We start from the raw sequence: 12,797 nt of genomic DNA, 5'->3' as shown, positions 1-12,797 counted from the left end.
GTTAGAAGACATTTGTGGTGTGTATGCTGGCTTAGGTTAGACAACATTCATGGATTGCTTGTTGCGCGAGGGAGAAGATGAACCTTTTTCCGCGTGAACGTGCGTTTCTTTCGCGGGTGAAAGTTGCTTCATGTCGTTCGAGCGAAAGATGGTTCTTCCGCTGGAACCAGCGGAAGAAAGTTCTTCCACGGGATCCAGAGGAAGAACATCTTCCGCGCGAAGGACACGAAACGTCTTTGACACCCGTGGAAGAAGGTTCTTCCGTTGGATCCCGCGGAAGAAGCTTCTTCCACCTGGTGCTGCCACGGAAGAAGGTTTTTCCACCTGATTTCGTGGAAGAATGTTCTTCCACCTAATTCCTCGGAAGAAGGTTCTTCCGTCGTGTGCCACGGAAGAAGGTTATTCCACCTGTTGCTGCGGAAAAAGGTTCTTCTGCAGGAAGGAAATTTTTCTTGCAGAAGAACCTTCTTCCGCGGTAACATGTTTTTGTGTATATTGTTTTTTTTTAATTATGCCTGAACCATCATTTTATTCATATTATTAGTTAGTTTTTATTTATTTATTTGCTATTACAAAATGCATATGTATATGAGAAATGACAAATTGAATTTATATTACAAAGTTAACTTGATAAATGAGGGATTTTATTGAAGCATCGCATGAAAATTAAATTACCAAAGCAGAGACATGAACCACTACATGTCTCAATATTTAACTTCTGAAATTAAAACAACAGACTATTCCCTTCAACTTCTTTTAAAATAATTCTAAGTTCTTGAAACTTAAACTTCAAACATTAGATATCTATTATTCTTTTTTCCTTTCTCTCATTTATTCTAACACATTCATCTAATACACAACCTTAATTTTCTGAGTATTTTGTATTTATTTAGCACTCAATTTTATCATGCAATACTAGGCAATTAAAGAACTAGTTGGGTATATGGTAGAAAAAGCTAAATGTTGATGAAATACATATCTTGATTTAGAATTGAATTGATTATTGACTCTGTTTCTAGATGGACTACCCTAGATAGGGTTGGAGGCTACCTATCTAGACTCCAAAGCATCAAGTGTGTGTATTCTACTCTATCTCTAGGGCACACTCTAAACAGCTATGATTTATATAAGCATTAGTTCTTCAAAATTTCATCAAAATGAGCTAAATTCCTTGGCAGTTGTGATTTATATAAGCATTAGTTCTTCAAAATTTCATCCATGGTTACAAGTGGATTTGTTATAGAAGAGAGATCAAAATAGCAATATATTTTCCTTGAGATGTCAAGGTAGATTATTTTTGTTAGCAATGTGAAACTAGAGGTGCCATTTACCTTGATAAGAATATAGCCTTGTGTAAGCAGTTTTGAAGATGCTTTACAAAAAATGGTAGCCTCATTGGCAGAGAAGTGCTAAAAGAATGTGAAACAATCTTTACCCTCCCCTTATTTTATTCTTTGCTTCATTTATCTTGTACAATATTTAGATGATCATTAATTTGTGTCACCTTATCTTATTCTTTTTGTGCTTACTTTCTTTGTACACAAAATGTATGTCGTGGAACAATATCACATGTAGTGCGAAGATTTTAAATTGAAGTCGTAGTCCCAGTTTTGTCTTGATCCTAAATATTAGAGAAAATTACAGATATTGTAGAGATTAAAAAGTCTTGAATCCTTGATGTTGCAGTTGCCTACAGGTTTTTAAAACCTTGCATACAATGAGCCGATGATGAAGAGCTCGACATTGGGAATTTCATGTCATATGTCTGACATTCTGAAAGCATATAAAGTGCTAATGCCATAGACAAAGCTACTAATGAGAATCAAAGATAACTAATGAAAAAGAGACACATTTATTTGTTCCACACGTGTTCACAAACAAAGCCTTTTCTCCATATTCATTTTTTTTGTACAGTTTTTTTCCCCTCTAGTGACTAGCATGCTCTATCCTCTCTACATCTATCAATGATGGTTTTGTATACATTACATCAATTAGAACATCAAGCAAGGTTGATTAGCAACAACGAAGTAGAGCTTGTGATGGAAAGGTGCATTGATGATTCTAAGCAATGATGTTGTACCACTCTCAACAATGTAGATAGCTAGAGATAAACCGAAGATATAGAGAATGGAATTCAAAAGCTCCTGCAACAGTATAAAATAATGCTAACATATAAAGTTATTGATAGTTAGCATATAGCAATAAAACTGACTCAACCAGGGGATTCTCTTGTCTTATAAATTCCTCTCAATCTTTCCTCTTAATCTTGTCTTATGTTAGAAATGTATTTTGGATTGGGTAATCCATGATACAAATGTATTACAGATTAACCAATATGCAATACATTCATGCCTATTACAAATTTCTCAATCCATAATACACATTTCCTTCTTCGACACCACTGTTGACCTCAACCACTACCTCTCCAACTCATTGGACTCAAGTTGATAGTTGAAACTACTAGAATACAAAGCTTGTGCTTGAAGAACATTTATAATAAAGGTTCACACTTCAAATAGAGCAATTTCATACCTGGCATGCCTTCATTCCACATGTCCCTCCTAATCAAGTAGTTCTGAAAAGATCATGTCCAAGAAACATACAAAACTTAATTTAACCAAATTAGTAAAAAACATACAAATTTTAATTTGACCAAATTAGTAAGAAGCATACAAAACTTGTATTTGAAAAAATTAGTAATGACAAAGCTTTGTTACCAATTATTTTAATATTTAATTTTACCAAAAAAAGTAAATGTTCTTCATGATTTCAGGATCATGGTTAGAACAAGAGGGTTAGGTCGTGCCTTAGGTACTAGTAGAGGCAGAGACATGAGTCAGGATGCACATCATCCTAAAGTTCCTTGACGTAGGCCTACTACTTCAGTACGTAGGCAACGGGTTCATGTGACTGAGGATGTTACTCAGACACTTGAGGATGTGCCTCAGTTGAATGAGGATGTTCCTCATGTGTCTGACGCTACTCCAGAGATGACAGGCGCTGTCGATGCTGCGAACACAGAGGGAGTGGCTACTGATGGTAGTGAGGGTTCATCTGCTGCTAATGAGGGATTCCCTGGTGGGCCATGCGACCCATCGATTTTGACTGGTTTTGCCGAGCACGTGGCACATAGCATCTGGAGTGGACAAGTACTTACATTTTGACGTTCAGTAATTATATGATAATTATTTATAGTTTGATTGTTTTTTATATAGACATTTTTATAAACTGTTATGTGTTATTCAATTTAGGAATGACCCGATCTGAAGTTGGTCTCCCATGGTAGAAAAGTAGATAAATTTGGGAGACCAGCGCCTGAGATAGAAGGCATGATTGCGGCCACCGGATTGAGTCCACTGACCAGGTGTTCGGTAACCACCACTGATCCTAGACTTATATCCGCCTTCGTTGAGAGGTAGCATAGGGAGACCAGCACCTTCCACCTGCTAGTAGGAGAGTTGACGATCACTCTGGATGACATGGCATCACTCCTACATCTTCCCATCACTGGCACGCTGCATACCTTCGAGCCGCTGGTTACTTCTGACACGGTCGTGCTTTTGACGGAGCTGCTTGAGGTCAGCCCTGAGGAGGCTAGAGCTGAGACCCATCAGGCTAGTGGGCCTCATGTTTGGTTGTCTTGGCTTTGGGACGTGTACGAGAGTAGGTGCCAGGCCAGATGGTAGGTTGTAGCACCTCGCGCGTACCTCCTCCACTTGGTCGGTTGCACTCTTTTCGCTAACAAGAGTGCAACACATGTTAATGTCATGCACCTGGAGGGTTTCAGGGACCTGGCCCAGACAGGGGGATTCTCTTGGGGAGCGGCTGCATTGGTCCACTTGTACGAGCATCTGAATGAAGCGTCGCAGACCCCTACATGGCAGATGGCCGGTTACATTACATTATTTCAGATAAATATTGTGTTACTTATAATTTAAATTGAACTAAGACAAAATTCATGTTTTTTTTATTGATGTTGACTTCATGTTTGTAGTGCTGGATATACGAGCACTTTTCGATGGTGCATCAGTGCGTCGTTGATGATGCTTATGCTGAGGCAAGCCCACGTGCCTCTAGGTAGCTTATGGGTAAGGCTCATATGATGGGGATCAAGGGAGCCACATACCGGGCACGTATGGAAGTCCTGACTGTCACGGACGTGTCATGGATGCCCTATGTTGAGCACCGGGCAGTTAGGGGCTTCGACCTGATCTCATCGTACACGGGCCAGCTCAGATAGGGTCAGATAATTGTCTATGTTCGACCAGAGCGGGTGCTTCGACAGTTCGGGTACATTCAGACCGTCCCTCCGCCGCATGTTTGTGATTCGTTGATGGGTCCTGATATAGATGACCAGTGGCTGCACTTTTTAGATCATCTAGTGCCCGTGGGGGAGATCCGTGTAGTTCCTGGCTAGGTGGCGCCAGACTACATGGATTGGTTTTTTTGGATTTCGCACAAGTTCATCACGCCGAACGAGGACAGTGCTGAGCCGAGCCATCCGCCTACCCCATATGATAAGGAGTTCGTCGAGCCACCTATCCCGAAGGTTCCAGTTGCATCTGATCTCCCTACGCATTTAGTGGTGAGCTAAAATTGTGTACTTTTTCATAATTTAAATTTTTTTAAAATGGGATACTAACTTTGTTATTTTGACTATGACAGGTTGACTGCCAAGGATGTGAAGCGATGGCTGAGGATTTGGAGCGGGTCATCAACCTCAGGATGGTCACTGAAGGCACTAACTTATATGACATCATGGCTCGTTGCCTGAGGATAGCTACAGGTGACGATGCAGATGGAAGTCTTAGGCCGCGACAAAGACGATGCATAGGATAGGATACATATTTTTATTGTATTTAAAGTTTTAATTTTTGTATTCCTTTTTATATATATATATATATATATATATATATATATATATATATATATATATATATATATATGCTTCGAAATTTAAATATAAACCACACACACATACATAGAGAGAGTTAAAAATTATCTATCCAAATAAAACAAGATATAGGTAAATAACTAAAAATTATGAAATTATAGTAAATGACAAGCGTTGAAAAAAAATTATAATATTCGAATAAATAGAAATAAAATGAAAGAAATGAATAAATTTCTTTTTCCCCGTTTGGGATAATGGAAAAGAGAGTGAAAATAAATAAATAAGTTATTTAGAAATATTCTATACTAATAAAAATGTAATTTTTTACTCCACTAATAAAAATAGGATTTGGACCGTTACAAATATGCCTAAGTACCCCTGTTCGGCATTTTTTTTAAAATTATGTGCGAGTCGCCTAAGACATTCGGGGGCACTATTTCTCATGTTTGCATGTCATGGAACTAAAAAAAAATAAAAGCCTCGACCGGTTCCATTGAATCGGACCTTAAAAAAAAGCACAAAAAAAAAAAGGATTTGGATCGTTACAAATATGCCTAAGTACCCCTGTTCGGCATTTTTTTTTAAAATTATGTGCGAGTCGCCTAAGACATTAGGGGGGCGCTATTTCTCATGTGTGCACGTCAAGAAACTAAAAAAAATAAAAGCGTCGACCGGTTCCATCGAATCAGACTTGAAAAAAAGCACAAAAATAAAAAAAAATATAATTACAAAAATGAAAGTTTGAATTTTCTTAATTAACATTTTCAATTCAAGTATTATAAATAGAATATAATTACTTTTGTGTTTGAATCATTATTATTAATATATAATTACTTATATAATTAAGAAACAAAAAAGGGAGTGAGAGATCTTGAGTTTGAATCATTATTATTAATATATAATGACTTGTGTGTTTCTAACGAGCTTATAATATAAAGATTAATCGGTAAAATATTTATTTATGAAATTATCTAAATTTATTTATATGATTTTTATCTTTAAGGTAAAATAATTTTATAAGATTTCAAAGTAAAATTAAATTATTAGTTATTTATTTTTTAAAAAAGAAGTAATTATATAAATTTATTAATCAATTACTATAATAATAACATGCTTTAACTATTTTACATAATTCTGAACATATTATAATTAATCATAAAAGTTAGAAAAACAATTAATTAGTACCAACGACATTAAGCATCCGTTTTTCATATATAATACACATAACAAATGGGTCACAAACATAACAAAGCGACAAAGAGTTGTTTACACACTAACACATTACATTCAGTTGAACATGGTGGACACAAATATAATTTGCATGAAACACTGCAAAATATAACTAGCATTCAATCCTGCAACGATGTAACCACCTTGTCCTCATTTTCCATTACCGATTTATTAAAGAGAGCCAAAATTTCTATTGGCACAAATTATTTTCAGTAATTGGACTCTACCAACACCTTCAACACATCGTCATCAGATTTCTGCTCAATAATTTCAAATTTTAAAACTTTGTCAAAATACTCCAAATGAGCAGGTTGTCGAAAAAACAAACGCCTTACAACTTGGGATTCATGAATCCCATGAGGAGGATTCCCTTTAGGTTCTACTTGTTTGATCAAATCCTTCAGTTCATATAAGGTACATCCTTTTGGAATATCAAATTTTTGGGGATTTTTTCCCGTGAACGCGTAACCTACAAAGTTGTTTTAGCGTGGCATGTTCCACCTTCCGTTGTAATACAAAACCGCATCATGAGTAGTGGTCATAGTGTGTTCAAGTAAGTTTAAAATTCCATTTGGTGTTCTACCAGCAGTGCATAACAACTCAGTCGGTCCAACACATGAAAATCGATCATTACACATTAACATTGTGTTCATATCCATGTCATCTTTCAATTGCATACATTGGAAGTGAATTTTGTTACCTGTATCTTCGAGTGGTCGCTGGTAATGAATTTCATCCACAACTTGAATGTCGTTTAGCTGAAGGGTTTTGTGTATTCTGCTTTTAATAGTTGTAAAATCGCACATGTTTTGTACTCGCATGGGCACTGGAGTTAAACTTTAAAAATAAACCCCACACTCGTTGTGAATGACGGATCCATTTGGAAAAATGAAGGCCAACCTTGAGTTGACGATCGTCTGAGAGGAAGTTTCTCCTAAGAATGCCATTATTTGTCGAATTTTTTTTTTGACTGAATGTGAATACCACTTGATGTGCGATGGATGGGCACTTGGCCATGTCTAATTTATATACATGGCATGCAGGTGTGTGGCTTCACTTTTAACAGACCCGTGACCATTTTCCATTTTTAAATTTAGAACTAAAGCAATGTCGTGTGATCGAGGCCGAACCCGAATCAAATAAACATTAAAATGCAGTAACTAGGAAGTGATCCTAGGTTGTTTCCCAACGAGCAATGACACACCAAATGTTCATAACAGATAGTAGGAAAATAGTAACGAATGGGGGGGGGGTTGTTTGCTTTTGTAAATTAAACATCGAATAAATGTGAATTAGAAAATATCAGAATTAAAACACATTGCTTCCCCTTGATTCACAAGCAAGTCTCTTATCCTAGGTTACGAGAGTTTATCCTTTATCAGTTCAACCACTTAATCTAACCCTAATTAAATTACTAAGCGAAATTTAACATAAGACATTCATTATGTGATTAAGCAACACATACACCAATTAATCATAAACGATCATTAAGCATGAACATTAATTAAGCGCAGAGACAATTAATCAAGCACTAAGCATGCATGAATTAATAGCAACAAATTCAGAGTAATTAGTGAAAAGGAAAAATTGAACAAAATTTAACAGTAATAATAGAACCTCAAAGAGAACTGTGCTTGATCCTCAAGAGAAAACAACGATGGAGACTCAGCCTTCCATTAATCAATAGAGAACGAAATTATGGATTGAAGAACGAAATTTTATTGCTGAAACGAAAAGTAAAAACTGGAATTGCAAAATGAAAAAAAGTGTCTAAAAGAAGAAAAGCCTAAAACTAAAAACAAAAACGGAGAAAGAGAAGCGAGGCCTAAACTAGAACCTTGGTGTTGTTATATAGTTTTCCAGCCCCAAAGCTTACATATCTGTTTTAAATTCAAGCCCATAAATAAAATAAAATCAAATCTAGATAAGATACGATAAGATCTAGATGAGATCAAATCTAAATAATATCTAGATAAGATAAAGTCTAGATAAGATAAAATTTTGTGGAATAAAATAGTCTGCCCTCTTCAAGTCCAAGCCCAATTCTGGATTCAAGCCCAATGCTTCATTAATTCCTGAAATTAGATTAAAAACATCAAATTAGTTGAATGGGCCCAAATAATAAAACTGCCTAATTAATTTGACAATTAAGATTAATCAATACTTAAAATGGTGCAAAAAGGGTTAAGAAATAGGAGAAAATAATGGCACATCATCGTGTCACGTCATTCAATGTCATGTAACGTCAATCAATGTCAAGTCAAATCAGTCATAGTCATGTCGTGTCACGTTAGTCATTGTCGTATCGCATCACTACTTGTCCTGTCACATCAATGAATATCGAGTCATGTCATGCAACGCTTTGTGACTTACGACACTGACACATGACAAGCACGTAATTGTTTTTAAATGAACAAACTGATCGATTCGTTCATGCAACAATTCATTAGTATTTCAATACTGACATGTTACATCAACACAAATCCTATCGTAAATACAGATACATAAATGCTACAACTTCAGTGTTTGTTTAGGTCTACATGCATTGTTTTAATTGTCATTAGGCTTAAGTACTGCTGCATTCTACCTATGTATGTAGTTGGCCACTGTTTTGCCTAAGGATATGAATTGCTTGACCACAACAACGCCGTAGGCGGTAAGGGACAACGATCTTTGAGATAAACCTGTTGTAAGTGAAAAAACAATAATAAGTTAAACGAACAAGCCAAGTTATTGAATAATTGAAAATATTTGAGTAAATAAATTTTCAATGGACCTGAACAAAATGATTTCCAAACACATGACTGACGCATATCATGCGGTGCGTAGAAGAATCGGGCGGTGGTTAACTTCTGAGAGGAAAAATGTGAAGCTTTGTTGTCGTGACAACGATACAAGGATTACATTATATTTTGATGCAATGACATATCCCATGTCCATTATATCCATCCGCTTGTCCACACTAACCTAAATCACAAAAAATACATGTGTGAGGCATGTAAACATTATTTATATATAAAAAAAGCATAAACAACATACCTTGGATAACCCATCCACATGTAGGGACAACCTCAACTGTTCAAATCTCTCCATGCCACCAAAGAGCTTTATGTAGTCTTGCGACCATTTGCCAAGTTCTTTAATCAATTCGTTGCGCGTCAGTGCTCAAGATTCTTCTCCCATATCTAACAAAGCGGCAAGTGACCGATATCCACAGTTACCATCCACTTTCACATCAACAATGTCCTCAATGAAACCATGTATAAATGGCGCAAATTGATCCAACATCAGGATCATCCTTGTTGGCTTCAGTGGTTCAGAAGTTGAAGCATTACGTCTGACTGATGTGTTGCTGTTTTGAATTGAATTATTAGCATCAACATACTCCCAATATGACGGATTACGCTTTGTTGATCTTTGGCTTCTTTTCATCACTTTCTTCGGTGCACCTTTGGTGTTAACCTTTGACGGAGGAGGACACATAGAGTTCTCATCGGGATATGCGAATTCTCGAAGTTTACTCTTGAAAGCAACTTTGTCGTAGACATCAAGTTCCTCAAATATTTTATACATTCTATCCATCTCTTCCTTGATGTCGACTTCAGCCTCACATAACCCTTGGTTTGAAAAACTAAGTCTCCTTCAGTACATATGGACTGCATCGAGTGGGATGCTGCCACCATCATACCTTTGTAGCTCACATGCACAAGGAAGACCTAGTGTGGTTCTCAAGACACAACCACAAGAAGACGGATTGTCTCTGAAATAACGTACACGTTCAAACTTATACATAATTTCATTTAAAGCGTACCTTGAAACCATTCCCACAAGCCTCTTAAGGTTTTTTTAAATACATGTCCAACGACATGCATACTTGTTTCAAATGATGCTCTAATTTGAGTGTGTTGCAGTGTGATCATGTTGTTCATGGCATCCCAAACACTACAGAGGTCTCCAACGCTATTCTGTAATACCCTTTTCAAAGCCCAATGAGCATATTCAACCCTACATTTAAAACACACAACAGACAAGACAAATGAATAACAATTATGTTCCTAACAATCATTAAAAGAAACTTGACTAAAATAATAAAACATTTAAATACCTATTTGTTGTTGTGTTGCCTAGGTGTATCACCTTATTCACCCAGGTCGTGATAAATTTCTCCTTGTGTGGAACAATCCATGTCTCACATACATAGTCAACGAACATTGGCCACGGGAAACACATTACTTGAAACCTTTGAAGGTGCTCAGGGAACTGCTGTTTCGAAGGACAATCTACCAGAGTACCCCAGCTATCCATTACGTACTCCCAGACATTTTTTTAACCAATTAGTGATTTGCACTTTGCCTTCACATTCTTGTCTATGTGAAACTTGCACAACAAGTTCATACACTCCGGAAACACAATTTTCAGTGCATTCATGAGGGCTAGGTCTCTGTCTATGACAATAACAACAGGGAGGCGATTGTTTCTTAAAAACAGGCCTCAAAATCGTTCCAATGCCCATACAAGATTGTTCACACGCTCACCCTCCATGTATGCAAACCCAGCAGAGAAAGTCATCCCTGTTGGTGTCACCCCCACAAAGTCAAGCAATCGGAGTCTGTACCTATTTGTTTTGTAGGTACTGTCTATAAAAAAAAACAAGATGACACGCATTACATAACTTAATTGCATTTAGGTGACACCAAAACAAATCACGCACCACAACTTCATCCTTCAATCTATGCCAATGAATGTATTGATCACGTTCAAGAAGCCTCATTAGGTGTTGCATTTCAGTATCATCTCCTCTGATTGAAAAACAATATGCACTTCTTGCATTGTAGATTTGTTTGATTGTGGTGCAACTGTTGGCGTTGTGCTCCTTCAACGTTAGCAGGATATTTCTTGGTTTCACATTTGACTTTTTCATATCAGCAATGATATTCTTCTCATCATTTGTCAATCTCCTAGCATATGGATGTCCAATTCGCCAATTCATGGTTGTGAATCCCACAAATCAACATCACCATCCAACCTTCTCCTCCATGCACTGGTTTCTCACGAAGCTTGAAGGGACAACCACATTTCCTAGTGTCTGTGTCTCTTCTAACAAATTCTTTCTTCCTATACTTGTACTGACCGCTCCTTTCACACCTAATTAACACAAATGAAGTTTTTCATCTACTACCAATATATGTATCAGACCTCATAATTACTGCAACAAAACCATTTTCATAGGCAACCGTTCGAGCCCACTGCAAAACGTCGTCTCGGGTTGCAAAGACCTACAATGCAACCCCGACATATTACTTTTTACACAAATCATACATTAAACCAAACGACTGAAACTTATCAACATGATTACCTAAGAAGTATTAAAAGCGTCTGAACAATCAACATGTCCTTCATTCACACCACAATGTTGTTCATCTTCAAAATCCATATCAACTTCTTCAGACATCGTATTGTCATACGCCCATTGATCTTCGTCCATCTTAATTCAAACTATAACTATCACCTAATTCAACATTCAACTAAATAATTTGAACAATACAACAACCTAAAAAAATTGACTAAATAATAACTTCAAAATGTGAATATCGACTAATTCAAGATTTAACAACCTAATACAAAATATTTTATCTACATCAATAATTTAACAACAAAAAAAATTCAACTTTTAATTACCTAATTTCAACATTATAACTAAATAGTTCATATCACCAAAAAATACTTCAACCTAGGCGAAAAAATCAACACTTCAACCAACTAATATAATAATATCTTACGTATTTTATGTTTGACATACATCACAAATAGAATAAACCAATATAACATACAAAATAATCTAAAAATTTAAAAAACAAAAAAAAAACAAATTAACTCACGGAAGAACCTTCTTCCACAATTGAAATTTTTAATTGCGAAAGAAGGTTCTTCCGCAGTTGAAAATAACAACTGCGGAACAAGATTCTTCTGTGCCATCACACGGAAGAAGTTCTTCCGCAGGAATTCACGGAAGAACCTTCTTCCGTAGTTAATGTTATAACTGGGGAAGAACTTCTTCCGCGAGATTGCACGGAAGAACCTTGTTCCGTAGTTGTTATTTTCAACTGCGGAAGAACCTTCTTTCACGTAATCTAGCGGAAGAAGTTCTTCTCCAGGAATTCACGGAAGAACCTTCTTCCGCAATTGTTAATTGCACATGTGGAAAAAGTTTCTTCCGTGGATTTCACGCGGAAGAAGTACTTCCGTGGCTTTCAAACAGAAACTTCCACCATTCTCATACCTAGAATAAACAACCAAACACACAAAAGTTATAAAATATGTACCTTGGTTGACAAATAACACACCAAAGCAAAGATCTCTAACTTCACCACACCCCAAACTCTCTCAAAGATCCAAATACCGCACAACACAACCACGGAGAAACAAAGAAAGCGACAATGTAACCAAAAAACAAATAAACCAGCTTTTTGTACAAAAAATACGTTGAGGGGTATTTTGGGGTTTATGAAAAATTGCTGGTGCACCAGCAATGGTTCTGGGTGCCCCTAGCAATACCCGTGGTTCAATTCAAGAAAAAATGGAGGCCCAGTTTTAAATAATGAACCTAATAGTGGGCTGACCATTTGGGCCTGTTGGAAAACAAAGTAAAGGGAGGAAAATATGTAGTTGCGTT

The sequence above is a fragment of the Glycine soja genome, chromosome 5, assembly GCF_004193775.1.
Source record: "Glycine soja cultivar W05 chromosome 5, ASM419377v2, whole genome shotgun sequence".
In the NCBI taxonomy this organism is placed as follows: Eukaryota; Viridiplantae; Streptophyta; class Magnoliopsida; order Fabales; family Fabaceae; genus Glycine; species Glycine soja.
This window is presented reverse-complemented; position numbering follows the sequence as displayed.